This window comes from Molothrus aeneus, chromosome Z (genome assembly GCF_037042795.1).
Source record: "Molothrus aeneus isolate 106 chromosome Z, BPBGC_Maene_1.0, whole genome shotgun sequence".
NCBI lineage: Eukaryota > Metazoa > Chordata > Aves > Passeriformes > Icteridae > Molothrus > Molothrus aeneus.
The window spans coordinates 186,457-211,429 of NC_089680.1; the positions used below are offsets into that span (position 1 = coordinate 186,457).

At 57.8% G+C, this 24,973-nt stretch overlaps 1 protein-coding gene across 1 annotated transcript in view; it reads right to left on the reverse strand.

Moving 5' to 3' along the window:
- The window catches only part of MAPK4 (mitogen-activated protein kinase 4), a 60,706-nt gene extending 46,287 nt beyond the window's left edge, over positions 1–14,419 (reverse strand). The window contains exon 1 of the mRNA XM_066569601.1: positions 14,368–14,419. The gene's annotated coding sequence lies outside the window, so the exon portion shown is untranslated. The remainder of the gene's footprint in view (positions 1–14,367) is intronic.
- Between the last annotated feature and the right edge of the window lie 10,554 nt (positions 14,420–24,973).

The window sequence follows — 24,973 nt, forward strand, 5'->3', positions numbered from 1 at the left end:
GGGACCAGGCTGGGCTCTGCTGGGTTGGCTCCACCACGGGCTCCTGTGCAGGCACCCAGGCTGTCCTAAACACCCAGGCTGTCCTGGGACAGACACCCAGGCTGTCCTAAACACCCAGGCTGTCCTGGGACAGACACCCAGGCTGTCCTGGGACAGACACCCAGGCTGTCCTAAACACCCAGGCTGTCCTGGGACAGGCACCCAGGCTGTCCTAAACACCCAGGCTATCCTGGGACAGGCACCCAGGCTGTCCTAAACACCCAGGCTATCCTGGGACAGACACCCAGGCTGTCCTGGGACAGGCACCCAGGCTGTCCTAAACACCCAGGCTGTCCTGGGACAGGCACCCAGGCTGTCCTAAACACCCAGGCTGTCCTGGGACAGGCACCCAGGCTGTCCTAAACACCCAGGCTGTCCTGGGACAGACACCCAGGCTGTCCTGGGACAGACACCCAGGCTGTCCTAAACACCCAGGCTGTCCTGGGACAGACACCCAGGCTGTCCCGGGACACCCAGGTTGCTGTCCTGGGACAGGCACCCAGGCTGTCCTAAACACCCAGGCTATCCTGGGACAGACACCCAGGCTGTCCTGGGACAGGCACCCAGGCTGTCCTAAACACCCAGGCTGTCCCGGGACAGGCACCCAGGCTGTCCTAAACACCCAGGCTGTCCTGGGACAGACACCCAGGCTGTCCTAAACACCCAGGCTATCCTGGGACAGGCACCCAGGTTGTCCTAAACACCCAGGCTGTCCTGGGACAGGCACCCAGGCTGTCCTAAACACCCAGGCTGTCCTAAACACCCAGGCTGTCCTAAACACCCAGGCTGTCCCGGGACACCCAGGTTGCTGCCAGGCACAGCTCAGACTGCCCTCAAGCTACTTTCCTCAGGCCAAGAGAGCCTTAAAACCAGGACAACAAAATTCAGAGGGTGACCCCTGCACCAGAGTCCCCCAGAGCCCTGGAAGTTCTGTCCCACCGTGGTTTGTGCTCCTCAGCCACTGCCCAGGGCAGAATCCCAGCAGGTGAGGAGCTAATGTGCATGTCCCAAACACCAACAGCTGCGTGGTGTGGAGCCAGCCAAGGGTTTTCAGGAATAACAAACAAGGACTTGGTAGAAACACACCAGAGGAAGACCAGGATGTGGCTGGAGAAGGGGCCATGTGGGAGCAGGGCAGTGTTTTAGGGACAAACCTCCTGGTTGTGGCTCCTGCAGGAAAGCACAGCCTGGCCTGGCACAGGGACAGGGCCAGAAGGGCTGAGCACTGCAGGGGGGAACTCTGAGCCCATCCAAGACCCCAAAGCCTCCAACCCATTTCCAGAAAGGCCTGAAAGAACCACTGTGAATGAGAACTGACTTGCACAAAAAGTGGGAAACTTCTCCCCAGAGAGTGGAAGATTCAAATGTGCCCCACAAAGCCCAGGGCCCCAGGACGTCCCATCAGCTGGATCCACACTGGAGTCAGGACTGGTGATCTCTCTCTTCTTCTGTCTCTCTCTCTCTCTCTCTCTCTCTCTTTTCTTCTTTAATCCATCTCTTTGTTTCTCTCTTCCCTTCGCCCGAGCGCCTCTGCTGTGTGCTTACACTGGGGGTCAAGCCCTAAGACACCAATGCCCACGCCAGGGGTGCAACCCACCAAAAATCCCTGCCAGCTTTTGCTGCTCCTTTCAGCCTGTCAGTCCTGGGTGCTCCCTCATCCCTGCACACACAGCACTTTGTGTCCAGGCTGGCTCAGGAGGAGAAACGCTCCACCACCACCCTTTTGGTGAAGAGCAGGACCCAGGCAGGAGGTGGGCAGAGGTCTCAGAGCCCAAAGATCCCCCAGGGAATCACAGCCCAGTGTTGGGGAAGATGAAACAGGAAAGCCTCATCAATATGATTGTCTGGCAAAAGATTTTGAGAATATGGAAACTATAAGCGAGATTGAAATGAAAGCAAGGTTTGAGATCCCTCAGTTACTGAACAACTGGAAAACAATGGCATGGCCAGCTGAAGGTGATCCCCTTTTGATGGAACAACACCCTCTGCTTGCAGACAGGCCCAAGGGGCAGAGCAGACCCTGCCAGCTTGGCAGAAGGGCCCAAAGAGGAGATTTTAGGGTTTAAAATGTAGCACAGTATGGTAATGTAATGATTCTTATAGGCTGTAGGGAAATGCTGTAGGATTTGTATCTTGTACTAGATTGGTTAGTGAGAATCAGAATATTCCACACAGAAGATGATTTATGGTATTGTAACGGGAACTTCTCTCTCTTACTTTTCCATGCTTCAGCTCTCACCTCTTGTCTCTCACCTCTTGCCTTTTACTCTCTTACCCCCTTTACTCTCTCACCCTCTCATCCTCTCTCCCCCTCTCTTCTCTCAGCCCTGCTCTGAGCTGTCCTGGCAGCTCCCAGCAGGGCCCTGCACCCAGGCCCTCTGCAATAAACCCCAAGTTCCAGACCTGGCTGCAGAGACCTCTGCTCTCTGTCCGTCCCCACCGTGCCGCCCGCATTGCTCGTACAGCCCAGTGCTCCCTGCCCGCTGCCAGCCTCACAAGGATCACCTGAGCCAGAGTGACCCTGCTCCCCACCCAGACTGCAGCCCAGAAGGGAGGATGGAGCAGGGCAGCACTCACAGCACAGCTGGGAGGGAGCTGCTGCTGCTGGTTTTTAGGGGATCTGCTCTGCTCCCTGACCTGGTGGTTTACATGCAGGCTTAGAGCACGGCCTCGCTGAGAGCAACGCAATCAGGCTCGGGCTCAAGACCCCACGGTGCCCAGCATTTATTTAGCTAAATATTGCTCTGAAATGTCCCTTCTGCTCTGCCCAGGACTGTGAAAGAGCCATCAGGACGGAGCAGTCTCACAGCTTTAATCCCTTCCTTCCCATTTGGCTCCAGTGGGCAGCAGCAAGACTATTTTGCAAAAGGAATCGTGCCAGGGAAACCTGGCTGAGGGGTTTGGTTTCTAAGTCCCAGAGATTCACTTTTTTCCCCTCCCCTTTCAATCTCTGTGGCTCAAAAAAATCCTCATGTTTCCGAAGCATTTTGCAGCTCTTACAGCACACTTTGCTGGGATGAAGAAAAGCTGACACACACATCACAGCAGCAGCAAAGATTATTTTTGCTGTCTGAGTAGTAGCAGGCACGTGAGATTTATTCAGATAAAGGAGGTCAGAGTCGGGAATGAGCTTAGATTCCAGGCTGTGAGGCAAAACCCTTGGGAGATTTGGGGTCTCCACGTGGTGTCCTGTGTCAACATCACCCCACAGCCTCCCCGGGGTCAGTGGGGCTGCCTGGAGCCCTGAGCCTCAGGAGAAAGGTGAGATGGGCACAAACACCAACCCAGGTGAAAAATGAGCTTCCCAAACTTTGGGATGGGCACAAGCACCAGCCCAGGCTCCTCCACAGGGAGCAGTGAGCTTCCCAAACCTTGCTGTGGCGTTCTCCTCCCTGTCTGCTCAGCCACGGCTCTGATCCTGGCAGATCCTGGGATCTGCTGGAACACACAGCACCCTCCTGTCCTGAAAAGATCCTGAGAGTGTTATTACAATCGGGATTTCCTCCTAGCTGCTTCTCTTTTCCACAACACACCCTGTGTTTGAAGCAGACAGCAATTTGCTTTCCAGCTCAGAGATCTGGGATTTTTTTGTAACCTTAGACCCATCTTTAACAGAAGAGATTGGGGAGGGCGCTCATAATGACTCAGGGAGACAAAGACCCTAAATGCCTTTCTGGAGAGCAGACTTGCCTGCAAACACAGGAGATAAGGAGCTGCTGGAGCAGATGTGGCCAGCAGGGATTTTGGGGGCAGATGTGGCCAGAAGGGATTTTGGGGGCAGATATGGCCAGGAGGGATTTTGGGGGCAGATATGGCCAGGAGGGATTTTGGGGGCAGATGTGGCCAGAAGGGATTTTGGGGGCAGATATGGCCAGGAGGGATTTTGGGGCAGGTGTGGCCAGCAGGGATTTTGGGAGCAGATACAGCCAGGAGGGATTTTGGGGCAGGTGTGGCCAGGAGGGATTTTGGGGCAGGTGTGGTCATCAGGGATTTTGGGGGCAGGTGAGGCTGCCTCCTCACCCTTGGTGGTTTTGTGTCCTTTTCAAACAGGTGGGACAAGCCTCTGCCTGACAAAGTTCAGAATGCCTCAGTCAGGAATATCAAAAATGGATTTTCTGGCAAGTATAAAGCCCATCAAGATGCCCTTTGGGACCTCCCTGCCCCTTGCTCAAGCAGAAGGGAGATGACCCAGAGATGGCACCGTGCTCATCTCGACCCTTCATGGAACACTCCAACTTCGTTTTCCCAAAGGAGTCTCACCCAATTTCACATTTCCTTGACTCTCCCACCGGAGCACCCGAAGCTGGCATCAGCTAAGGAGTGAGCCTGGGGGGGAAAAAGGAGAAATGACAACTTCGTACTGAAATGTAGCTCACTGAGGTTTAGGACTTGGTGGCACAGGTGTGAGGGAGAGAGGAGCACACCCCCAGCCCTGTGCTAGCACAGCTGGATGCACAGCTGGCCCCAGAGCTGCAGCACAGCTGGATGCACAGCTGGCCCCAGAGCCCCTTTCAGCCCAGCAGTGACTCCAGGAGCTACAAGACCCCTCTCCATCCCACAGGCATGTCTGCTTCCCAGGAGTTCCCTCTCTGGCTCCTCCAGGAACGGCTCCCTGGCCACCATTCCAGGTTCCCAGCTCTCCTGGGCAGGAGGACAGGCCTTGCCTGCTCACTGCCTCGCTTGGAACACGTCATTGTTTCTAATTTATGGTGTTTCTGCACTTGGCCACGCTCAGCCTGGAAGGTTGTATGGAAGGGAGCTAAGCCTGGAGAGCTCATTGCAAGCTCTGGATAAAGCCTTTCTCAAGTTGATACAACCTCACATTGACAAAAAAAAAAAAAAAAAAAAACAACCAAAAAACAAAACAGACAAAAAACTAAGGAGAAAGGAGAATTCCCAGAGAGTAAAAGAACTGCAGTTCTAAAATTATCTGAAATAGTCTCCTGGGTACAGGTGCCTGAGTACAGGTCAGATCCAATGCTTGTAAGAGAAATGCAAACCAGTGACAGAATTCCAGAATGGCTTAGGGAGGAACAGACCTCAAAGCTCATCCAGCCCCACCCCTGCCATGGCAGGGACACCTTCCACTGTCCCAGGCTGCTCCAAGCCCCATCCAGCCTGGCCTGGGACACTGCCAGGGATCCAGGGGCAGCCACAGCTGCTCTGGGCACCCTGGGCCAGGGCCTGCCCACCCTCCCAGCCAGCAATTCCTAATTGCCAAGAGCCCAAAATCTGTGCCTGCCCTCTGGCAGTGGGAGCCATGGCCTGGGTGCTGTCCCTGCAGGCCTTGTCCCCAGTCCCTGGGCAGCTCTGCTGGAGCCCCTGGAGGCCCTGGCAGGGGCTCTGAGGTGTCCCTGGAGCTTCTCTTGTGCAGCTCAACAGCCCCAGCTGTGCCAGCCATCCTCTGGCCAGGATTCCCCCTGGCTCAGGCCTGAGGAGCTCCAGCATATCCATGACCCGATGAATTTCCCTGGCCCAGGGGCCCGGCTCAGGTCCCAGGACCACAGCTCTGACCCCCAGAGGTGCAGCCCCTTCCTCACCCGCCCATCCCAGCACCATTCCTGGGATGCAGGGTGGGAATTACAGCCACAGCAACCTGGAACAAAGCCAGGAGCAAACCAACCTTTCTGGGCACCGCGGGGAGCGGGGAGAGGAGCCCAGCACTGAGCCCAGCCCAAGGCTTCACGCTGCAATCCCCACAAAGTGCACAGATATCTGCCTGTTTTTTCCCTTGTCCCATTCTCCTTGATCTCATTTTAACTGGAAGCAGTCCCAGATGGATCCCATCCCGAGAAGCCCAGCGCCTACCCTCTGTCCTTGCAGTCATTTTGAGCCGGGACCTATTTCCACACCGGCATTCCCAGCCCTGCCCCCTCACAGCAGGGAAAGGGTTTAATTTACCTTTACCGGAAAGGGTTTAATTTACCTTTAATTTACCTCTACCCAAAGGCGCTTTGTGATGGTTCAGAACTTTCCATGCTCACTCAGTGGAGCACAGAGCCCGCACAGCACAGGGGGATTTCCAGCCTGGCTCAAACCTGGTCCTGCCCTCAGAGCACCTGGCCGGGGCTGAGAACACCCTCGGGCATCATCCCAGAGCCAGAGGTGGGCAGAAGGAGCAGCCTTGTCCCCAAGGCTCAGCCTCCTTGAACACTGTGCATTCCCCGGCCCCATTTCAAGGCTCAGCCTCCCCTGAACATTGCTGCATTCCCCAGCCCCATTTCAAGGCTCAGCCTCCTTGAACATTGTGCATTCCCCAGCCCCATTTCAATGCTCAGCCTCCCTGAACATTGTGCATTCCCTGGCCCATTTCAAGGCTCAGCCTCCCCTGAACATTGCTGCATTCCCCAGCCCCATTTTGCTCATTTCACAGAGGGACAAACCTCACTCGGGGCCAGGAACACCCCCGGGCATCATCCCAGAGCCAGAGGTGGGCAGAGGGAGCAGCCTTGTCCCCAAGGCTCACCCTCCCTGAACACTGTGCATTCCCTGGCCCCATTTCAAGGCTCAGCCTCCCCTGAATATTGCTGCATTCCCCGGCCCCATTTCAAGGCTCAGCCTCCCTGGCTCATTGCTGCATTCCCCAGCCCCATTTCGCACATTTCACAGAGGAACAAGCCTCGCTCGGGGCTGGAGATGACCTGCAGAGCTTCCTCTGGGGAGGGATTTCAGAAGGGCTTAGGAAGCCTCCAGCTGGAAGCAGCCTGCACTCCAAACCATGAAATTTGATTGGCCTTTTATCTCGGTTTACATAGCTAATTGTTGCAGGTGTATCAGTTGCCCGATGAAATTAATCCCGTTGTAAAACCAGGTGTAGCCAAGAATTAAATTGTGCAAATAACCCAGACAGCTGGGACAGATGGACACCAACAGGACTCAGCTTGGGGGGGGGGACGGTTTGCTGCTCCCCGAATCCAGAGGGGCTGTAAGGTGATGCTGAAACACGGCCAAGCCACTCCCGCGGGAGATCACAGGGACCTGGAGTGCCCGTGGATGGCTGGGAGCAGAGCCAGGCTGGGGCAGCAGGAGCTGGGTGCTCACCTGGCGGGCCAGGGCGGGTGAGGCAGCCCGGGGCTGGGGCAGCAGGGGCTGGGTGCTCACCTGGAGGGTGAGGGCAGGTAAGGCAGCCCGGGGCTGGGGCAGCAGGGGCTGGGTGCTCACCTGGAGGGTGAGGGCAGGTGAGGCAGCCCGGGGCTGGGGCAGCAGGGGCTGGGTGCTCACCTGGAGGGTGAGGGCAGGTAAGGCAGCCCGGGGCTGGGGCAGCAGGGGCTGGGTGCTCACCTGGAGGGTGAGGGCAGGTAAGGCAGCCCGGGGCTGGGGCAGCAGGGGCTGGGTGCTCACCTGGCGGGCCAGGGCAGGTGAGGTGAGGCAGCCTCGGGACACAAGGGCAGGGCGTGTGACACAAGGTGGCCGGTGCCCGGGGAGGGGACAGCTGTGCCCCGAGGGGCGTGGGGCACACACGAGGCACTCTGCAGAGCTCCCTGCTCCTTCCCTGCCTCCGGGAACGCCCCGAGGAGCCGGGAAGGGCTCTGGGCTGCGGCAGCGGCGTGGGCTGCCCGGCCTCCCACGGAGATGAGAGCTGTGTATAATATAGAAACCGAGCTGCCTGTTCCAAGCACAACCACGCCGGCTGCTTTTTAAAGACAGGCTGGGCTCGGGTGGAAAGTGCTGCAGGAAGAAGCGGCGTTAGTTGCCCCCGCAGCCTCCCAGCCAGGGGAAGATTTCGGAGGGGAGATGTGGGAGCTGGTCCTACTCCTGACGCAGCCCCGGGGACAGGGAGTGATGGCAAGGTCACCCTGGCACCTTTCAGCCGGGCTGAAATCGGCTCCTGTAAATCCTCCCAGGCAATCCTGCCTGGAAAGCCCTGGAAGGAGATCAGTGTTTAATCTCAGCCTGGCGCTGGGCAGGGGGAGCCCTCGGGGAGCCCAGCCCGGGCTGCCCCAGCCGGCGCCACTGCCTGGCAGCACCTGGCCAGGTCTGAGGGGTGCTGCGGTCACCTGGGAGAGCAACAGGAGGCACAAATGAAGAGTTCAGCGTGCCAAAATAGTTCTACCCCACGTGGAGGATGTGATTTCCCCCTCCTCAGCGGTGTCAGACACCCAAACACCACAAGCGCCGAATTTCACTCTTCTCTGTGCACAGGGACACCTTGCCACTATCCATCACATCCACGCACCCAGGGGGGCAAATAAAAATGCCACCATGCAAACAACTCATGAGTAACCACTACCAGACCCAGGGAGCTCACAAATCTTTGGGATGAGAAGTTGCTGCTGGCACAAGGAGCGGGTCACGTTCCAGCGTTAATTGCCCATGGAGTGGCAGCAGGTCTGCGTGACAGGGACGAGGCCAAACTGCCATGCCTAATGCAAGTCTTCTTCTATTATAGTTTCTTTCTGCTTCTCTGCTGCTCACGGGAACGGCGAGCCCAAAATAACGGCGGCAGCCGTATGACTTTAAAAGGGCAAATTTAAAAAAGCCCAGAGCAGTCGCTGGCATCACTGAAAGCAAGGAACCCGCTTCAAGCTTCTACCAAAGACCCCAAAAGTCACAAACCTGGAAAAGCAGCAGGATTTAAATAATGAAAAAGCCATTCTGGCAAGAATGAGACGTGGAAAATGCGTGGGAACGTGATCTTTCTAGGCACAGGGGAGGAGAGAGGAACGGCACTGGAAAAGAAACGTCCGGTGTCGGTGACTGATGGGGACCTCTAAAGGAATCCATTAAATCTGTACAGCTAACAGAATTAATTGAAAAATAAGGCACTTTTTAAGCATGCCAGGAATAGAGAATTAGATATCTGCCAGATTCACTATTAGGTACCGTCAGTAAAACTGATGAAACTGTTGCCAAAGAGGACCAGGGGAGCCCACAGATCAAGTGCCATGTGCACCCCACTGTGCCAAAGCAGGGCTTTTCCCACCAACCCCCTGTGCAACCTCTTTAAAACCCCTCAATGACCCCTTAAGGCCCCTTAAGACAGAAATTTCAGTATTGCCAGGCATCTGCCAAAATAAAGCATTTTCAGACCAACTGATGGAACTCAGAAACTTTGTGCAATCAGAGTATTTGGGTAAAAGGCAGGAGCAGCAGGCAACCCGGGGTCAGCTCCAGCTAGAGCAGCAGGACAGAAATTTCAGGTAAATACACGAACCGGAGACTAAAAATACAATTCCAATCAGCCAGCTGAGTTTCCTGGAATTAGATCTATTTAGGAGCCTTATTATCTATCTAAAGGCATTATTATTGCCTCGACGCAGTGTTTGCCCACATTTCTCCAGAGCACGGAACACCCCGAGGATGGATCTCACAGCAGGTGCAACCAACCCCACACAGCATCAGGTGTGGCTGCTGCCCGTGCAGAAACAGCATCCCAGCACCTTCCTCGGGGATTTGTGTCACTGCCCAGTCCCATCCCTGACTCCTTCCCTGGGTTATATTAAATGTAAATCTCTAACACGAAAAGCTGCAGTAACTCATGGCTGGTTGGTTGGTAGGTTGGTTGGTGGCCCAAATCACCTCAGAGAGGTCACAGTCGGACAGAGCACAGGTTTATGTGGCAGGGAGATGCATGGGGCCAGGACAGAGAGCTCTGCCAGGGCCAGGAAAGGTTTGGGATGAGCACGGAGCGTCTCCCGCCTAAGGCATCAGCACAGGAGCGGGTGTTCCCTGAGGGGGCAGCGGGAACGCGTCCCTGAGGAGTCAGAAAAGCGAGCTCACACCCACGGCTGCACCCAGGTGGGCACCTGGCCACACAGCCACGTCCCGAGGGTGCCACAAGAACCCCGAGGTGAGAGGGGACAGCGCCCTCGGGCTCCCGAGCAGCGGCGGTGGAGGGGACAAGGAGCAGGCAGCGACGAGTGACCTCCGTGACAAGGACACGGCAGCATCCCCCCCCCCCCCACCCCACCACTGCAAGTCAAAACTAGGTAAGTTCAACCTTGAAAGGAGATAGCATCTCTCCAGAGTGAGAGCAATTAAATGTTGGCACAAGGTAGGGAGGAAAGGGGTGGCGGAGGGGGGGGTGGGACTCGGCGTTGCTCAGAGCCATTAACACAAAATTAACAGGCTGCTTGTTTAACCCGGGCTTCTGCAAGGAGGATGAGCTGCAAATGCTTCCCTGCAGTTGCATTTCTGCAACACCTCCCACCTGGGGGGGTGGAAAGTTTCAGAAGCATTTTCCGTGCCTGGGAAGAGTCCTGAGTGGTAGGAGAACAGCAGGGTCGTGCTAAAAAAAGGAAAGATCAAGGCGAAAAGTCTGAAAAGCAAGGTTTGCAAGCACCGGGTGAGATTCATCTCGCTTAAATTTAGACCTCTCTAGCTCAGCTATCCAAATCAGAACCAGCACCCTGAAAGGCATTTGCCTGGCCTGCATGCGAGGCTTTCCGAGGAGGAAAACAAGCCTCGTTTGGAGGTGCCTGTCCCCCCTGTTCGGTGGGGGACAGCTCGGAACAGACCCTTTTAGACCCCTCAGCAAGGGCAAACAAACAGCATCCACTAGAGCAGCTCCAAGTGCAAGCGAGTTGGCTCCTGCAGCCTGGAAATCTGAGGGGTAATTCCAGCCCTGAATGCCCGCTCTGGAGATTTTGGCAGCCCAGGGGGCAGGAGCAGGGCGGGGAGCTAATCCAGCTCCTTCGGGACTCTGTTCTAGGCGTACAGAAGGGACAAACACGACCCTCGGCATGGAGGACTCGGCCTGGAGAGCGGGATGTTCCCAGATCAATGTCGTTCTTTCCGAACACGGGTCATTGGATTGCGATTGCAGGTTCTATCAGTCCTTGCTAACAGCCTGGGCTCAGCTGCAGGAGCGAAAGGACTGCGATGAATCACAGCCAGAGGCTCGTTTTGGTTGGAAAAGCCCTCCAAGATCACCGACCATTAACCCTGCACTGATTAACCCACCTCTGACTCATATCCTCAAGTGAGCCCGACTCGGCTCTGCTTTGGCTCCAAGGCCAGAGCAGGGCACACACTGACACCTCTCCCAAGGACAAGGGCATCAGTGGAACCGGGATTATCGTGTCCCTTTGCCCCCTCCTCTTTTGCAGGGATGGGGAATGCTGATGCTTACCGGCTGGGTGTGACATTTGTCCCCAAATGTCCAGATCTGGCCCTTATTCCTGCAATATCCTCATTACAGTCCTGACCTTCCTTTCCCTGCAATCCTTCACCCACCAGCCTCCACGGGGCTTGTCACCTTCCCCCTGACGGACACCTGTCCATCCACTGCAAGGTCAGGGCACTGCAGGTCTGAGCTGCCACACCTGATGTGTCCAAGGGGCTCAAAATGATGTCCCTGTTCCCTCGCCTCGCCCTGCACGAGGCTGGGATCCTGCTCAGACCAGGAGAGGGGAAAGCACTCTGGTTTGCTGGAAGTTCCCAGCGCCAGAGAGGATTAGTCGTGTCTAATTAACTGTGAGGAGCACAGAGCTGACTGCAGAGACCCCATCCCTCGCAGCAGCCAAGCTCTGTGTGTCCACTACCGAGCCAGCTGCTTGGACAGGGGGACCCTGCACCCTGGACATCCCCTCCTGTGGCCACCATGTCCCCAGGCACGCAGCCAGGCTGGCAGAGGCACCCCAGCACCTCTGACACCCAGCGAAGGTCGAGCTCTGCAGCCTGGGGAGCCTCTCCCCTGCCCAGCGCCACGCCTCGGGGTGGAGGGAGGGCTCCTCTGTGTGGGGACAGCCCAGCAGAGCCACTGCCACACCAGGGTCGGGTCTGCCTCCCCCTTTCTGCTCCTCACACCACAGCAGCCCGGGATGGATGTCCCCAGCCAAACTCACCTTCCCCACATGCCAGGCGTGTCCCAGTGCCATTAAACCTGGACTGTCACCACCTGCCACCTCCCCCCGAGGCTCTGGCCCAGGTAGAGGAAATAAACCTGACCGAGAGCAAACGCAGCCTGCCTCGGAGCAGGGCAGAGGCAGAGGAGCAACCTTCTCTCTCTGGGCACAGGGAAGGGTTCTGGGCACCCGCCGGGCAGTGACACCGGGTTTGCCTGGGTGAACCCACGAGTGTGCACGGAGGGACACACATGGCACGAGTGGCGCACACACGGGACCTGCACGGCCATGGGGCATGAGTGGGACACACGGGACCTGCACAGCCATGGGGCACGAGTGGGACACACGGGACCTGCACAGCCACGGGGCACGAGTGGGGCACACACGGGACCTGCACAGCCACTGGGCACGAGTGGCACACACAGGACCTGCACAGCCACAGGGCACACACAGGACATGCACGGCCATGGGGCACGAGTGGCACACACACGGGACCTGCATGGCCATGGGGCACGAGTGGGGCACACACGGGACCTGCACGGCCACGGGACACGAGTGGGGCACACACGGGACCTGCACGGCCATGGGGCACGAGTGGCACACACACGGGACCTGCACAGCCATGGGGCACGAGTGGGACACACACAGGACCTGCACAGCCACTGGGCACGAGTGGGACACACACAGGACCTGCACGGCCATGGGGCACGAGTGGGACACACGGGACCTGCACGGCCATGGGGCACGAGTGGGACACACGGGACCTGCACGGCCACAGGGCACGAGTGGGGCACACACGGGACCTGCACAGCCACAGGGCACGAGTGGGGCACACACAGGACCTGCACAGCCACTGGGCACGAGTGGGGCACACACGGGACCTGCACAGCCATGGGGCACGAGTGGCACACACAGGACCTGCACAGCCACTGGGCACGAGTGGGACACACACAGGACCTGCACGGCCATGGGGCACGAGTGGGACACACGGGACCTGCACGGCCATGGGGCACGAGTGGGACACACACGGGACCTGCACGGCCACGGGGCACGAGTGGGACACACACGGGACCTGCACGGCCACGGGGCACACACAGGACCTGCACGGCCATGGGGCACGAGTGGGGCACACACAGGACCTGCACGGCCATGGGGCACGAGTGGGGCACACACGGGACCTGCACAGCCATGGGGCACGAGTGGGACACACACAGGACCTGCACAGCCACTGGGCACGAGTGGGGCACACACAGGACCTGCACAGCCACTGGGCACGAGTGGGGCACACACAGGACCTGCACGGCCACGGGGCACGAGTGGGGCACACACGGGACCTGCACGGCCATGGGGCACGAGTGGCACACACACGGGACCTGCACAGCCATGGGGCACGAGTGGGGCACACGGGACCTGCACAGCCACAGGGCACGAGTGGGGCACACACGGGACGTGCACAGCCATGGGGCACGAGTGGGACACACACAGGACCTGCACAGCCATGGGGCACGAGTGGGGCACACAGAGCCCGTTCACAGGGCACGCACGTGGGGGCACACAGGGCGGGTACAGCCCATGACGGCGCCCATGGATGGATGCTGCTCACGGGGACACCCCGGGGCACGCACGGAGTCACAGGGCAGGTACGGACCCATGGGGACCGTGGGCACACCCAGCACGCGTGGGCTCGTGGGGCACGAACGGACACAGAGGGAGCGTGTGGGCAAATGGGGCACGTACGGACACACACCGCCCGGACAGACAGACAGACAGGGCACACACAGACACACACGCCCGGACAGACTGACAGGGCATACAGACACACACCGCCCGGACTGACAGGGCACATACAGACACACATAGCCAGGACAGACAGACAGGGCACATAGAGACACACATAGCCAGGACAAGACAACCAGGGCACATACACACACAGCCAGGACAGACAGACAGACAGGGCACATACAGACAGACACACACACACCGCCAGGACAGACAGACAGACAGGGCATATACAGACACATACAGCCCGGACGGACAGACAGGGCGCACACACGAGCACGGACAGACCGGCAGGCACGGACAGACAGATCGACAGGGCACACACAGAGCCTGGACAGACTGATACAGACAGACAGAGCGCACACAGACACTCGGGCACGGACAGAGCCTCGAGGCACGGACACACAGACAGGGCACGGCGCCCGAACGAGCCCACAGGGCACACAAAGACGCACCGAGCCCGTGTGAGGCGGCGGAGCAGCAATGCCGGTGTCTCCGCTCGCCCTCGCAGGCAGCCCGCCGGCGCTCCCGGCGGTTCGAATCCCTCCGTTCCGGGCGAGGGGCTCCGGGGCATAGGAAGGACGAGGCGACACCGGCGCCGCTCCCAGGGACGCTCCCGCGGGCGGTCCCGCACGGGACACGGACACCGATACGGACACAGACACCGACACGGACACCGACACGGACAGGGACACGGACACGGACCCGCTCAGCGGCAGCGCCCGCCGGGGCTCGGGGGCAGCGCCGGGGCCGCCGCACTCACCGGGGCCGCCGCGCTCGGCTCCGCCATGGCCCGACCGGCACCGGCACCGCGCCCGCCCCGCCTGACGTCACCCCCGGCCCCGCCGCGCCGGCACCTGCGGGGGGCGGGGCCGCCGCCGCCAACCCCCCCAGCCCCGGAGGCACCGCCGCGCTCCGGGCATCCCTCGCCGTGCCCGGGAAACGACGCTGCAGAGCTCGGCTCCCCCCTCTCCATCCGCGGGAGGAGCCGCCCGGGGGTCCCCTCCTCCCTCGCCGTGCCTGGGAAAAGCCGCCCCCGACATCGGGTCCCCCCCACCCGTTCCGGGGAGGGACCGCCCGGGGCTCCGGCCATCGCTCGCCATGCGCAGGAAAAGCCGCCGGAGGGGCGCGGACCCCTCTCGCCATCCCCGGGGGAGCCACCCAGGGGCCCGTCCGGCCATCCCTCGCCATCCCCGGGAAAAGCTGCCCCAGGGGTCGGGACCCCCGCTCCCCCCTCGCCATCCCCGGGAAAAGCTGCCCCAGGGGTCCGAACTCCCCTGGCCATCCCATCTCACTGTGGCCGGGGGGAGCCCGGTGAGCCCGGTGATCCCTTCCCATCCCCGGGAGGAGCCCGGTGAGCCCGAGCATCCCTCGCCATCTGAGACAGGAGCCGCCCAGGGGATCCGCTGCCCGTTCCCTGGAGTCGCCGCCGGCGCGGATCTGGTTCCCCCTTTGTGCCCCAGCCCCTGCGAGGAGCCTCGGGGCATCCCTGGCAGCGGAGGGTGCTGAGCAGCCGGACCCTCCAGGCTGGGCGTTCTGCCCTTTCCCCCGCCTGTGCCCAACGTGCATTCACTTATCAGTTTTAACCTGCGGGTTTCTGGGTCTGCCCCGAGCCATCGTCCCTGCGGGACCGTTCTGGGGCCGCTTTGGCCGCGGGGGCTTGGCAGCGTCCCCTCGTGTCCCCGCGCTCCGGGGGTGTTCCCAGCAGCGGAGGAGGTGTGATGGATCACAGGTGAGGCAGCTGAGCTCTTCCTACCCGCGTGTGCTTTCACCCACTGAGCGGCCTCAAAGGGAAAAAAAAAAAAATTCCCAGTACGCTGTATTTACAGTGTGAAAGAGCAATTAAAGGAAGCTGCTTCAACAGTCTAAGTGGAGGAAGCGTGATAGCTCAATAGTTATTGATCCCCTCCAGACAGGCACGCTGCTTTGTTGGAGCTGAAGGAACCCTGCCTGATGCAAGGGAAGTGGCGAGAAAAAATAAAAAACGGTCCCGTAAATTAAAACTCCCAGGGAATTACATGGGAGGAAATGAAGGTGTATAAGCAATTTCTGGTGGCATAGTAATCTGTAACTCTACTGTTTTGCTGTCTAGGATTAAAATGAATGTTCCCATCCGATTACCCCGTGAGCAGGAAGATATTTAATAGAAGCTTCTGCCTGTGGATGGAAGGGTGGAAACAGAGCAGAGAGAGGAATAGGAGCATGAGCAGTTATAGTTAAAACCTCCCAGGGAAACTGCCCCCATGTGCTCTCTGTGCAAACTGTGGAGGTTATTTGGCCCCAGGTGACAAACACACAGCCAGGGACAATTAAGGGCATCCTGGGGCCCTCCTGGCAAAGCCCAGTGCTGAAATATGGGGGTGTTTGGGTGAGGGTGATCTCAGATGGGGCTGTTGTGTGGCATCCTGCTCCAAGATGTCACTGCAGCAAACACACGGTGACATGCCTGGCTCCAGCACCGTGATCCTGCTCTGGCCCTCAGCACAGGGTTCCCAACAGAATGGACATCAAAGGGCAGAGTGGGAGCAGGAGATAATAACTGGCCACCCCAGCCTCAGGCTGAGGCTGAAGCTCACAAACCCCGTGCTGTGGGAGTGCTCCTGGCACCTGCCCTGCTGGGAGTGAGGCAGCATCTGAGGGCTCTCCCCACACAGCTCCAGCCCTTTGGCTTGTGGCACGGCCATGGGCCAGTCTCTGAACACCTGGGCCAGTGAGCCCTGGAATCACAGAATCACAGAATCACAGAATAATGAGGTTGGAAGAGACCTCTAAGATCGTCGAGTCCAACCTATGCCCTAACACCTCAACTAGACTATAGCACCAAGTGCCATGTTCAGTCTTTTTTTAAACACATCCAGAGATGGTGATTCCACCACCTCCCTGGGAAGAGCATTCCAGTGCTTTATTACTCTTTCGGTGAAAAATTTTTTCCTAATATCCAACCTCTACCTTTCCTGACGTAGAGGAGGCCACCAAGAGGATCAGAGGGCTGGAGCACTCCTCCCATGAGGAAAGGCTGAGACACTTGGGATTGCTCAGCCTGGAGAGGAGAAGATTTGGGGTGATTTAATTGTGGCCCTCCTCCTCCAGGACCTGAAGGGGCTGACAAGAAGGATGGAGAGAGAGCATTTGTGAGGGATGGAGTGACAGGACAAGGGGAATGGGTTCAAACTGAAAAAGGGCAGGGGTGGATGGGGTATTGGGAATTAGGAATTGCTGGCTGGGAGGGTGGGCAGGCCCTGGCCCAGGGTGCCCAGAGCAGCTGTGGCTGCCCCTGGATCCCTGGCAGTGTCCAAGGCCAGGCTGGATGGATCACCCTGGGATAGTGGAAGGTGTCCCTGCCCATGGCAGGGGCTGGAAGAAGGTTAATGATCTTCAAGGTGCATTCTGTGACTCCATGATTCCCTCTCACAATTAGCAGCAACAGCACTGAAACATTCATATTTTCTTCTCAGGGGGTCGGCATTGGTTTGGTTGGTAGGAGCTTGCTCTGGGTGAAGAGCCGGGCTATTTGGGTGTTTGTCACCAGCGCTGCAGGAAACCAGGGCAGCACCTCGCGGGACCTTGGCAGCATCCCCGGCGCGGCCAACAACAAACGCTGGCAGTGCCGCGGGCTCTCACACCGCCCCGGCAACAGCACAGAGGCTTGGCAGGGTCAGCGCCCAGCGCCCAGCACAAAGGGGCTCTGTTCGGAGCGGAGATTAACCCCTCATCTCCGCGGAGCATCCTCCCGGAGGCTCCGGCACCCCGGAGCCCCTCCGGAGCGGAGATTAACCCCTCATCCCCGCAGAGCATCCTCCCGCAGGCTCCGGCACCCCGGAGCCCCTCCGGAGCGGAGATTAACCCCTCATCCCCGCAGAGCATCCTCCCGCAGGCTCCGGCACCCCGGAGCCCCTCCGCAGGCAGAAGCCGCCGCTCCCGGCCCGTGCTGGGTGCCAGGGCGCGTTTCCAGGCGGGATGGAGACCGATAGCACCATAAACAACTTAATTAAACACCGCGGAGCCTGACGAGATAATCACGGCCCCTGACTGGATAATCTGCGCGGCATCGTCAAGCACGAGGGATGGTGTGCATCTCTTTTCGAGCAAGGGGAAGGAAAGCTCTCAGAAAGCCGCCGGAGTGTTTACATCAATTTCCTGGTGATTGGTGAGGAGGGCTCTGGCACGCTCGATCAAAGCCGGCGGTGCCTGGGGTGGGTGTGGGTAGCAGGAGCCGTGACCATCTCTTTTTTCACCCTGGCGCTGTGGTTTTTAGTCCAGGCTCTCTCTCTCCGCGGTGTGAGACAGCCACAAGCACAGGTAAGGCAAACGCAGCAAGGCGTGGCTTTAGTCCTGCCTTGCCAGGCGCGGGCTGTCGGACGCTGCCTTCGGGGAGAGGATGCTTATCTCCATCTCCAACACTTATTGTCGTGGGCAGAGGGAGCATTTTCGTCACCCGGCCACAGCCCGTGCAGCCCGAGATCCACCCCTCTCACCGGCGGAGGGGCCACAAGGCACAGGAGGGATGCTCAGGCTGCTCTGGGGGCCTGTGCCCTGTCTGGGGCTGGATTTCACCGTGCTTGTGTAAAAAAGGCTGTCACACTCACTGCAAAGGGTTTGTCTTGCACAATATCCCTCTGTCTCCTGTCACAGGATGCATTCAGCCTCCTTCAGGGGTTAAATCGCTGGCTGCTAAAATAAAAGGGACTGACTGGAGTGTCTCATCAGGAGCAAGGTTCAGACATCCCCTGCCAGATCCGGGCGTGCTGACACCGGTGAAGTGACACCAGTCAGGCTGGCACTGCCGCTCCCCGCTGGGTACAGCACACTCAGCGCATCCTCCCCGACAGCCGTGGCACCACCTTTTCCAGACACATCCCTGGTGCTCCACCAGCCCTGGGGACACCGTGCAGAGCTGGTCCTGCCTGCAGCAGCACACCCCCGGGTGAATCTTTAACACCCTCACTGGCCCAGACACAACAGGCAGAGAGCAGAGTTCTTTTTGTTTCAGAACAAAGACAGAGTTCTTTTTTTCAGAACAAATCCTATAAAATGAAGAACTGGTGTAAAACCAACCACATTTCCAGAGGTGCTAAAGCCTGTCTGCTGGGCAGCATCTCAGTGCCCTTGGGGGAAAAACCACATTATAAATCAACACCGAGTGGGTTGCCTTCACTCTTTGTGGATGGAGAATCCTTAGGAATTGCTCTCCTCGGATCAGTTTCCTCACAGCCTTCTGCAGTGAAGTGCTGACCATCTCCAAGCATGGCAGGGTAGGGGGAAGGGGATTTGTGAGCCAGGATTTGTGTGTGAGGCAGCTAAAAAAGCAAACAGTGTTTCTGGCCTCGGCAGCCTCCTCTGCCAGCTGCAGGCTGCCTACCCCACATCCACACACTGCTCACTAAATTTTAGCTTTCCTCAGCACTTCGAGCTCGCAGCCCAATTTTGTTCTGTCAGCTGTATTATTAATCAGCAGGCTGCAAATTATGTTGCTGTAACCCACGTACTTTTTATATTTTAAATTGAAAATGAAATAAATTGGTGCATAGTAAACAAATCCCAGCTCTCTGGGAGCAGCAGGCGGCTGAGCAAGGGGAGCTGTGGGGGATCTGGGGCCAGCACAGATGGGAGCCCATGGAGAGCCACCCCATCCAGGCTGGAAAGGCACTGAGGGGCTGGAGCGAGTCCAGGGCAGGGAACGGAGCTGGGCAGGGGCTGGAGCCCCAGGAGAGGCTGAGGGAGCTGGGAAGGGGCTGAGCCTGGAGCAAAGGAGGCTCAGGGGGGCCCTTGTGGCTCTGCACAGCTCCTGACAGGAGGGGACAGCCGGGGGGGTTGGGCTGTGCTCCAGGGAACAGGGACAGGAGCAGAGGGAACGGCCTCAGGCTGGGCCAGGGGAGGTTTAGATCAAATATTGGGAAAAATCCCTCCATGGAAAGGGCTGTCCTGTCCTGGCGCAGCTGCCCAGGGCAGTGGTGGAGTCCCCATCCCTGGAGGGGTTTAAAAGCTGCGTGGATGTGGCACTTGGGAACAGTGGTCAGTGGTGGCCTTGGCAGTGCTGGGGATGGTTGGACTCCATGGCCTTGGAGGGCTTTTCCAACCTAAAGGATTCTGTGATCCTTTGATTTCAGCCCAGCTGCCACACAGAGAGCTGGGTACAGCGCTTGCCTGAGTCACTGCCTCAGCCTCACACTGCTCTGAGAGAGCAGCTCTCCAAACAGGGAGAAAAGGACAACATGAAACATTTAAAAAGCTCTTTTGACTTCCTAACCTTTCGTACAGGAGCACCGAAGGAGAGGCTGATTGATGGTGGGGCCAGAGCGAGCCTCCCATGTCCATGTTTCATATTCAGGCCCGCATAAAGGTCAGTTTATATTTCCAGCACACAGAACAAAAATGCCATTTAATAATGCATGCACCTTTTTTGCCCTGTCTGTTGCTCAGAGGTGCCTTGCTTGGCAGGGCTCTGGCTCTTGGTGTGGTTTGCACATTGGTGTAAACTCCACTGGAGTGGTCCATGTGCCCTAGCCCTGGGTTAGTCACACCTCTGAAACTGCTCTGCCTTCCCACTGCTGCCAGCAGGAAAAGATTAATTCCCCAGGGAAATGTGTGACAGCAACGTGCGATCAACTGCCCCAGAGTTGTATTAATGTAGAAGAATAAAGTGGAAATTAAAAACAGCAGGACAGAAAAGCGCTGTGAGTGTCAATCTGGGGAATTAAAACTGCTGCGACTCGCCGTGTGCTCTGCTCAATCCTTCTCACGTACTCTCATTTCTCCCCTGGGTGTTATGAATCAGATTGATACTCAAATATCGGTGTCTAGGAAGCAGCTGTGCAGGTGGGGAGCTGTGCATGGAGTGCAGCAGCCCCACCGTGCACCCGCTGGGTCACGCTGCTGCAGCACCAGTGCTGGTGCAGCTCTAGGTCAGTTAATGGAACCGAAGGAAAAGGAAACCTTCCAGGAAGTTGATGCTAAACTGGTGACAGTCTGGGAAATCAGAAGCTTGGCTCTGATTTTCTGCTGCCTGTGAGGTGGAAGGAGCAGGCTGGGATCCCTCACAGCTGGTCAGTGGCAATGCTCACCACCCTGCCTTGGTGCTGGGTGGGTGCCCCAATACCAGCATTAAATCAAATGCGATGTGATGGGGAGAGAAGGTACTATTGTTCTATTTGTCCTTACTTTTCTACTTCTTACGTAATTTTTCTGCTAACCTATCTCATGGCTGCTGCTTAGCTCTAGTCATAGTTCTGCTGTCTCTAAAGCCTGTCCTTTACAGCTTTCCCCAAACCCTCTAATTTTATAAATTCCCACACTAAACTGGTGACAGTTTGGGAAATCAGAAGCTTGGCTCTTGGCTAGTTCTGCTGCCAGTGAAGTGGAAGGAGCAGGCTGGGGAGGGGTCTGGGGTCCCACTGGGGCTGAGGACATCTTGGCTAGTTCTGCTGCCAGTGAAGTGGAAGGAGCAGGCTGGGGAGGGGTCTGGGGTCCCACTGGGGCTGAGGACATCACCATGAACACCAGCTTTTGGGGCAGGCAATCCCTCCCTCTGCCTCCTCACCTTTAGGGCAGCTCAGAGGCTGAGTCTGAGCCCCTCAGAAGGGATCAGCAGCTGCTGCAGGCCTGGCTCACGGTGCTGGTGGAGCAAAGCTGGCAGTGTGTGCGGGCCCCCTGCCCTGCCCATGGCAGTGGGAGGACCCTGTCTCTGGGCTCAGACCACTGCTGGACACCAGGACACAAGCCAAGGCACTCCCAGGGGTGTCCTCTGGGGACAGGGCTCCTGACAGAGTCTGCCTCTTGGAAATGGGAATGCTTTGAAGGAGGAGATGTCAGAGCACAGGACCTGCCAGGCAGAGGTGGAGAGCTGCCCTCAGCCCTGCCAGCTCCTCCAGGGCTCCATGAGGGATGCAGAACTGCACAGAGCAACAGGAGGGGTGGGAGATGCCTTGGAGCAGCCCTGGGTGCAGGGCTGGGTGGTGTGGCAGAGCACAGCAGCACTGTGTGGTGTGGCAGAGCAGCTGGTGTGAAGGATGATGGAGTGGTGAGCAGAGGTGATGTCCAGACATGGAGCTCCTGGGGCTGGGTCTGTGTGGAGAAAGCGATATCACAGCACAACCCATCTACTTCTTATTTATTGCAAGTTCTTGTTCATGCTCTGTGCCCGCACAGTCTGTCCCTGCTGCCCTCCTTCCTTCCCCACAGCTGCACCCAGGCCCCCTGGCATCCTGAAATGAGAGTTTATTCACGTCTCCCTCCATTTTCTCACATCACACTTGATTTAATGCTGGTACTGGGGCACTCACCCACCACCAAGCCAAGGCAGAGTGGTGAGCATTGCCACTGACCAGCTGCGAGGGATCCCAGCCTGCTTCTTCCACCTCACTGGCAGCAGAACTAGCCAAGAGCCAAGCTTCTGATTTCCCAGACTGTCACCAGTTTAGCATCAACTTCCTGGAAGATTTCCTTTTCCTTCTGTTCCATTAACTGACCTAAAACTGCCAAGGCAAAGAAAAAAGATGAAGCCTCTCTCATGTTGTAGGCACAATTTACCTTTGTAAAACCTTGGGATTGTCACAACTTCCTGGCACCCAGGGAGCTCTTCTCTACCCACCCACATACCCCCACTTCTCAGCTCCTGCTGCTGTTTTTTAGGTGCTCTGTGAGCACCCAGAGCACGCTGGAGAGGAGGCAGGACACAGGACACCCCTGGGGTGGCAGCTCCCAGCTCCAGGTGCTCCATCCAGGGATGGCCTTGGAGAGCCCAGACTTTGCCACAAGCCCTGTCCCAGCCCAGACAGTGCCAGGAGCATTTTGTGCTGAGCAGGACGAGCTCCCTCACACCACAGCACCCCCTGCCTCGCCCAGCATCCTTCCTGCTGGCCACACAAGCCATTTATCCTGGCACTTTGCTCATTAATAAAGGTTCTAATTGAAAGCACAGCCTCTGCCGGCTCATAGCCCCCACAGCTCCTGGACACTGAAGCAATCATGGACAGGGAGAGCCAGGGCACAGCAGGAAAGCCCCACATGGATTGTGGGGTGCACAAATCTGGGAGAGCCCAGGCACAGTGGGAAGGCCCCACACGGATTATGGGGTGCACATTTACAGCTCTGGGAGAGCCCAGGCACAGCAGGCGGGCCCCACACGGATTGTGGGGTGCAGATTTACAGCTCTGGGAGGGCCCAGGCACAGCAGGCGGGCCCCACACGGATTGTGGGGTGCAGATTTACAGCTCTGGGAGGGCCCAGGCACAGCAGGCGGGCCCCACACGGATTGTGGGGTGCAGATTTACAGCTCTGGGAGGGCCCAGGCACAGTGGGAAGGCCCCACACGGATTGTGGGGTGCAGATTTACAGCTCTGGGAGGGTCCAGGCACAGTGGGAAGGCCCCACACAGATTGTGGGGTGCACATTTACAGCTCTGGGAGGGCCCAGGCACAGCCGAAGGCCCCACACAGATTGTGGGGTGCAGATTTGCAGTTCTGGGAGAGCCCAGGCACAGCAGGCGGGCCCCACACGGATTGTGGGGTGCAGATTTGCAGTTCTGTGTGCCTGGATCAGCTGCATTCCTGACCGTACCCACAGCAGAAATCCAGCCACAAGAGGGAAAATGGATGGCATTATTTAAAAAATGGTGTTTTTCCCCCTGAAAGCAGAGGCCTTTCTTTTACCGAGGCTGTCCCCAGCATCTCACATGCAGATGATGCCCAGGGCAAACAGCCCCACCTTAAATCTTCTACTCCCCCACCCTTTGGACTAAATCCCTCACAATACCTGGATCCCAGCTGAGCTTTAACAGAGGAGCTATCCCAGGAACAACTCACCTCCCCATCTGGTTATCCCTGTGCTTTGCCAGCTCCCAGCATTTGCATTCCTGGTTGTTTGCAGGACTGAGCCTGCAGAAAACAAGCAGCCAGGTTATCCATTGCGTGGACTTTCACCAGGCATTGCTCCAAATTATCTGGGAGAAGCATGGGAAGCAGAAGAGAAATAAAAATGGGACTTAGTCATGGTCTTCCTATTTATTCAGAGCTTATTTTACCCGCTAATTAGAACAGAGCATGCTTCAGAAGGGGAGCTGCCTCCCTGAGGTCCCAATTAAGCAGGATGGCTTTGCAGCAGCCCTGGTGCTGTCTGAGGGGCTGGGGCAGGGGGCTGAGGGATGGCGCTGCTGAAGGAGATGTCTGAACCCTGTGAACAGGGCTCTCTAGTGGCCTGTGTGCCAGGAGATGCTATCTCCTCCAGGGACAGCCCAGATGAGGCATGCTCCAGCCCTCTCTGCTCCAGATCCAGCACCTTGGGAGTGTTCCAGCCTCAGAAACCACCATGAAAAGTGCACAGTAAGATAACTTTTTTTTTAAACCCCCCCCAAGTCCGGCCATTTTACTGCACCGCTGTTCTCATTGCAAATAGTGGTTTGAAGCTTGAGAACCTGTCTTGAAGGTGATGGAAGCTGCCCAGCCTCCCAGCCTCTCTGATCCCAAGACACACTGAAACTGAGCAGTATTCATCTGTGTTAGCCTTTCCATAGGGGGGAATTCACACCTGAACCCCAAGCACTCCACATCTGGGAACTGCAAAGGGCTCCAGGAGCTGGCACTGATCTCCCTGCAGAGAAACTTCCCAGCCAGCACTGCCAGCAGCATCTGAGAGTCTCATGGGGAGAACACTTGAGATAATGCCCAAGGCAGCTTTTAATTAACACTGCTGTGCCTTTTCTAGAGGTTCTTAGCTGGGAGTTCACAAGGACGAGGCAGGCAGCGAGGCAGAGCTGCTCTCCTCCACCCCAAGCTGAGCACATGGAAGCTGAGCACACCCCACATCCAGCCCTATCCCTTTATCCAGGCCACACTGCTGTGTGCTTACCCTGGGACACTAACAACAATTTCCATGCCTAGTGTGTCATTTACTAATAAAACTTCTTGTGGACTTTCTGATTCTGCAACTCCTTCCAGCCACGAGCATTTACAAGCCTTAGGTGCTCCCTTCCAGCAGCTCGCCCTTCCAGGAGGTCCAGCAGCCCCAGGATGGGATGTAGGCAGTGATGCTGTGGATTGCTGGCACAGGTGGCAGCACTCCCAGCAGCACAGGAAAATTTGGCTGCTGCTGAGCTGGTAATGATGGCGGAGCTGGGAGCCTGCCCTTCCCCACCAGCTGGGGCTCACCAGCACATGGGCCTGGGCATGGCTGGCAAGGTCATCCCTGGGGGGCTTGAGCCCCAAAATCAGGCACAGCACACGGGGCAGGGCTGGGCTGAGCATCCCCAGCTGTGCCAGTCACCTCCTCACAGGTCCCTGGAGCTGGATTCTGCTGGAGGAGTTGTCCAAAAGGCACAGGAAGCAACTGCTGACACCTCTTGGCTGTCTTCTCCTGGTGGCTCCAGGCACTGCTTT